Genomic DNA, 6,857 nt, shown 5'->3' on the forward strand with positions numbered 1-6,857 from the left:
GACAGACCTTATTCTTAGGACGGTAGCAAGGTCATTACTCTCCTGTCAAATTAAGGACCAGATGGGAAATAAGATGATAATGAGGATTTAATTAGTTAATTTTGAGCAACAAGGTTGCAGACAGCCCAGCCTGACCTTGAACTCCTGACCCTCAGACTTCCAGTTCTAAGTGCTGGAGTTGCAGACATGCTCCCCATACCTGGGTTGTGGGGTGCTGGAGTGAACTCCTGGCTTCACTGATGCTGGGCAAGCAACCTACTGAGCATCCATTTTAATCCTCCAGGTAACTGAAGCTGCCTGAGACCCGAGGCTCCTAGGGCTTTTCCCTGTCTTGGTCCAAAGCACTGTGAAGTATCTGAAGAACACTACATCTTGCATTTTCACTTTTCCCACATAACGACGCTCTCCTGAGCTATCTGGGGGAACACTCGAGGAGATCTACTGCTCAGTGTCATGCTTCCAAAGAAAACGGCTTCTCACAGGCCCAGCATTCCTCAGTGACCTCTGCAGAGACAAAAAGAGCCACCAACAGATGGCTGGAAGCAGCTTCCCTGATGGCAGTGGCTCTGTCCCAAGGAGAATTTGTACACTCATGACACCCAGTGGTCAGAGGGCCCACGTGCAGAAAGAAAGAACCATTTTCATGCAAGACCCAGGGTGTGACTACAGATGGCTGGTCCCTAGAGGCCATCTGAAGGATGGGCAGAGGAGGGTGCCCCAAGGACAGAGGCCTGACCTTGGTGGCTCTATAATCCCCGAGGGCTGGCTATCTCACGAGCACACAGATGTCTAGAAAAAGGAGTTTGGAATTGTAAGAAATTTGCATTCTTGGGCTGGAGAGATGGCTCAGTGGTCAAGAGCACTGACTGCTCTTCCAGAGGTCCTGAGTTCAATTCCCAGCAACCACATGGTGGCTCACAACCATCTGTAGTGAGATCTGATGCCCTCTTCTGGTGTGTCTGAAGACAGTTACAGTGCATATAATAAATAAATCTCTTTTTTAAAAAAAGAAATTTGCATTCTAGTCAATTAGATACCTATATATAGAGAAAGCAATTAAAACATTGTTTCACTGGGGCTGGGGGAGGGGTTCAGTGGTAGATTGTGGGCCACAGGCTCTGTTCATCTAGTACCTGCCCCAGTGTGATGGTTTCCATATGCTTGGCCCAGGGAGTGGCACTATTAGAAGGTGTGGCCTTGGGGCTGGGGATTTAGCTCAGTGGTAGAGCGCTTACCTAGGAAGCGCAAGGCCCTGGGTTCGGTCCCCAGCTCCGAAAAAAAAAGAACCAAAAAAAAAAAAAAAGAAGGTGTGGCCTTGTTGGAGGAAGTGTGTCACTGTGGGGTGGGCTTGGAGACCCTCCTCCTAGCTCCTCCTAGGATGCTGAGCCTGTTCGTGGCTTCCTTTGGGTGAAGATGTAGAACTCAGCTCCTCCTGCACCATGCCTGCCTGGATGCTGCCATGTTCCCGCCTTTATAATGGACTGAACCTCTGAACCTGTAAGCCAGCCACAATTAAATGCTGTCCTTTATAAAACTTACATTTATCATGGTGTCTGCTCACAGCAATAAAACCCTAAGACACCCAAATTTGTTATACTGAAGTGAAATTTGCATTGTGTATCATCATCATCATCATCACCACCATCATCACCACCACCATCATCACCATCACAATCACCATCACCACCACCACCACCACCACCACCACCACCACCACCATCACCACCACCACCACCACCATCATCACCACCAGCATCACTATCACAATCACCACCACCACCACCACCACCACCACCACCACCACCACCACCACCACCACCATCATCACCACCATCATCATTTTGGCTTTTTTGATGGTACTGGAGACAGATATGGGCGGTGAGATTCTGCCCCTGCCATGGTGTGTGTGGAGGTCAGAGGACAACTTTGTGATATCACGACTTTTCCTCCACCTTTATGTGGGTTCCAAGAAGGTAGAATCCAGGTTATCAAGCTCCTGTGGCAAGTACCTTTACCTGGAAAGGCCCCCCTGTTGTTTTTTAGATGGAATCTTTCATTGTAACTCAAACTGGCTTCAACTCACTATGCATCCCAGACTAGGAGCAGACTTCTGATCCTCCTGCCTCAAGCTCCGGAGAGCAGGGATCCGGGCTCATGCCACCACACCAGGCTGGCATTAACCCTCTTAGGGTTCAGCTCAGAGGCCTACTGGTCCTACCTCATCTTCTTTTCCTCCCTGACTTTCCCTCTACTCTGACACTTGTTTCAGTAATAACTCATGACTTGGCATCTGCTCTGCTTTGGGGAACCCAAATTAAGATAATAGCATCGGGTGCTGGAGGATGGTTTAGACGCTAAGAACATCACTGCTCTTGACGAGAACCTGGGTTTTTTTCCCAGGAAGCACATGGTGGCTCACAACTATCTGGAACTCCAGTTTCAGGGGATCTGATGCCCTCTTCTGACCTCCCTGGGTACTGAATACATCATATAGTGCACATGCATATGCAGAGGCACTCACTGTTTTAGAACAGAGCATTGGCCAGGGGTGGCGGTGGTGCACACCTTTAATTCCAGCGCTCAGCTGTAGTGGTAGATTGCTAATATTGCTCCATATTTCCCAGTGGGTGCATGCCCACCCAAATGTTTTGGATTCCTGAAAGACAGACAGACGGACGGACAGACAGACAGACAGACACACACAGAGCCTTATTTTTAATATGCCTTAAACGGTGGGGACTTCCAAACCTCCCCACAACTAGCACATTCTCCCTCCAATATTCCTGAATTATGACTTTCTAAAATTTATATTCCATCTCTGCTATCCCAGACCCAATCCCGGTAGTGGCCCCTGGGGTCGCTTCTCTGACTCTTACATAGCTGGATGCTTTCTCTCCTACTCGATCAAGTCTGATCTCTCTGCTCCCACCCCAGCCCCCACCCCCATTTTAAGGATTCAGTCTTTCTCTCTCCTGCTTTTCTTGCCCCTGAATCTTAGAAATCCTGCCTCTGTCTACCTGCCCAGCCATTGGCCACAGGCAACTTCATTTCCCAATCAGAGCCAACTGCAGGCAGGGACCCCTCGGCTCAGACGAGAGGGTTCCCGCGTGGTTTCAGGAACCCAATTAACACAAATAGCATTAGAACCGATCCACGACACTCAGAGGAGGCAGACGGACCTCTGTGAGCTCCAAACCAGCCAAAGCTACATAAGGAGACCCCGTCTCATTGAAGGCGGACGATGATGAGGGATCTACCACTTCTATGTATGTAGTGCAGTGTGATCTGGATCAGGGGACAGCCTGACACCCACAGTTTATGCTCCTGCATGTTTTATGTGCGTGGAATCACACACCAGCAGCCTTCATGTTTCTGAGGCTCATCTGCATTCCGTCATGTGTCCACATTTCATTGTTTGATGACAGGGTAATGTGCCGTGACGTGTATTACACACATATTGTCAATGTACAGGAGTCACCCCGCAAACCACACGAACACCAATCTCAGATAAAATAGGATGGTTTATTGAACGCACACCCCCCAAGGCTGATTGACCAGGGCACCAGCTCAAAGCTTCGAGCTGGACATTTCTCAGGGCAAGCTTATAAAGGCTAAAAACCGCAAAACCCACAATGAGGTCATTCGCAGGTGCTGCCGGGTCATCCACCCTGACTCAGACCATTTTAGACGTAACAGTTCATACCGACGCTTAACTTGATGGATCCTACACGAAGCTTATAACCGTGGAATTTCTTAAGATTAACAAACCTCATAACATGCATAACAGGGTACGTGGTCCGCATGACCCTGCTCTGAGTCAAGCTATTCTTCTGCGTCAGTGACTGGCAGTATGAAACAGCTGGCAGGCACGGAACAAAATGGCTACAACTGTGCTAGGGGGCCAGGTCTCAATACATACAGGATAACAATTTAGTCAAGGGGCTGGGGATTTAGCTCAGTGGTAGAGCGCTTACCTAGGAAGCGCAAGGCCCTGGGTTCGGTCCCCAGCTCCGAAAAAAAAAAAAAAAGAACCAAAAAAAAAAAAAAAAAACCAATTTAGTCAAGATCCTAATTTGGTTTTTTTTTTCTTCCATTTCTAAAATTGGAAGAGATTTCATTCCACGTTATAGAATTAAGTGTTCTGATGAACTGAGCAGTGAGGGCTGTCTTCATACACGCAGCAGCAGCAGCAGCAGCAGGACCCAGTCAGATACTTCAGTGGGCAAAGGGTCCCGCTGGCAAGCCTAAGGATCTTAGTTCAATCCCTGGGACCCATGTGGTGGCAGGAAAGAAACAACTCTCTAATGTTGTCCTCTGATCCCAGCTTGAGTACCAAGCACAGGTGACCACAGGCAAGCACACATTGGATGCACAAAGTAAACACAGTAACAAAGAGCAGGGGCTGGAGAGATGGCTCAGCGGTTAAGAGCACTGACTGCTCTTCCCGAGGTCCTGAGTTCAATTCCCAGCAACCATACGGTGGCTCACAACCATCTGTAATGGGATCTGATGCCCTCTTCTGGTGTGTGTGAAGACAACAATAGTGCACTAAACAAACACACACACACCAGGAGGTCTGATGGCTCCAGAGTACTTCCCTTGTTAGGCAGGGTCAGTGGGCAGGGGAGAACCACCAAAAGGTCATCCTTGTGGAAGGATTAAAGCAGGAGGAACTTCATTGCCATGCCCAATTAAAAGCTGTCCCTTTTGTGAAGTTGGACAGTAATCTACCTTTCATCTACCTTTCATCTGGATTTATTTGCTTAAACAAAGAGGTTTGGTTTGGTTTGGTTTTCTTAGTGGTAGGACACTGTAGTGTGACTCCATGCTGATTTTTTTTTTTTTTTTTGGTTCTTTTTTTCGGAGCTGGGGACCGAACCCAGGGCCTTGAGCTTCCTAGGCAAGCGCTCTACCACTGAGCTAAATCCCCAACCCCCTGATTTTTTTTTTAAGATTTTAAAATTTATTTTTATTTTTATCCATTGGTGCTTTGCCTGTACGTGAGTCTGTGTGAGGGTGTCAGAAGCCCTGGAACTGCAGTTACAGACAGGTGTGAGCTCCTACGTAAGTGCTGGGAATGGAAGCCGGGGTGTTGCAGGATATGTGATCACACTGTGAACCCCAAGATTGGGTTTTTTTTAAATATTATTTATTTAATGTATGTGAGTACACTGTAACTGACTTCAGACACACCAGAAGGGGGCATCAGATCCCATTACAGATGGTTGTGAGCCACCATGTGGTTGTTGGGAATTGAACTCAGGACCTCTGGAAGAGCAGTGCTCTAACCACTGAGCCATCTCTCCAGCCCTATTTCTTCTTATTTATTTGTATATGTCTGTGTGAATGTCTGTCACGCCATGTAGATGCCTAAGGAGACCAGAAGAATGTGTTACATTCCTTGGAGGTCGAGTCACAGTCTGTCACAGAGTGTCCTAATATGGACGCTGGGAAGGGATCATAGTCTTCTGCAAGAGCAAGCGCTCTTTTCTTTGCCTTCTTTCTTTCCTTCTTTCTTTCTTTCTTTCTTTCTTCCTTTCTTTCTTTCTTTCTTTCTTTCTTTCACTTACTAGTTTTTATTTTATGTGCATTGGTGTTTTGCTTGCATGTATGTCTGGGTGAGGGTGTCAGATACCCTGGAACTAAAGGTACACAGAATTGTAAGCTGTCATGTGGGTGCTTTGAATTGAACCCAGGTCCTCTGGAAGAGCAGCCAGTGTTCTTAACCACTGAGGCATCTCTCCAGCCCCGAGGTTTATGTTTTATTAAAGACAGTATCTAATAAAGAGTATATATTTCGTATTACTTTTTTTTTTTTTTTCGGAGCTGGGGACCGAACCCAGGGCCTTGTGCTTGCTAGGCAAGCGCTCTACCACTGAGCTAAATCCCCAACCTCGTATTACTTTTGATTCAGTCTTTTTTTTTTCTTTTTTTTCAGAGCTGGGGACCGAACCCAGAACCTTGCGCTTGCTAGGCAAGCGCTCTACCACTGAGCTAAATCCCCAACCCCCTTTTGATTCAGTCTTAATCAATATATTGTCTCGAGCTGGCCTCACGCTCACTGTTGTAAGTGCTGTCCCAGCATAAATAGTGGACACTGCCATCTTCTGTGACCACAAGATGTGACACAGTCAAGACTGGACCTGCTCGGCACTAGAGAGAAGGCTCAATGCTTCAGAGCACCTGCTGTTCTTGCTGAGAACCTAGGCTTGGTTCCCAGAACCCACACGGTGGCTCACAACCATCTGTAATTCCAGTTCCTGGGGATCTAACGCCCACTTCTGGCCTCCAGAGGCATTACACACACACACACACACACACACACACACACACACACACACACGCACACACACAGTCCAATGCATACATCATGCAGGCAAAATGCTCATACACATAAGTAAATCTAAAAAAAAAAAAAAAAAAAAAATCGGGGGCTGGAGAGATGGCTCAGAGGTTAAGAGCACTGATTGCTCTTCCAGAGGTCCTGAGTTCAATTCCCAGCAACCACATGGTGGGTTACAACCATCTGCAATGGGATCTGATGCCCTCTTCTGGTGTCTGAAGATAATGACGGTGTACTCATATACATAAAATAAATAAATCTTTAATTAAAAAAAAAGATCGGACCTGTCGACATTCCTTCATGGGAGAAGAGGTGGGGGTCTTAGATCCTCACCTGAGAGTCCAACCATTCTACCCTATACACCTCCCCCGGCCCCACAAAGCTGTGTGTAACTCTGCCCACCTGACCTGGTCATGTGACCTCAGGAGTCGATGGGCGGTGAACTGATGGGAGGCTCCCTTTGTGCAGCTATAGGGGCATTTTCTTCCATGCTGGGGTGAAACCATCCAATGCT

The sequence above is a fragment of the Rattus norvegicus genome, chromosome 5 (genome assembly GCF_036323735.1).
Source record: "Rattus norvegicus strain BN/NHsdMcwi chromosome 5, GRCr8, whole genome shotgun sequence".
Classification (NCBI taxonomy): domain Eukaryota; kingdom Metazoa; phylum Chordata; class Mammalia; order Rodentia; family Muridae; genus Rattus; species Rattus norvegicus.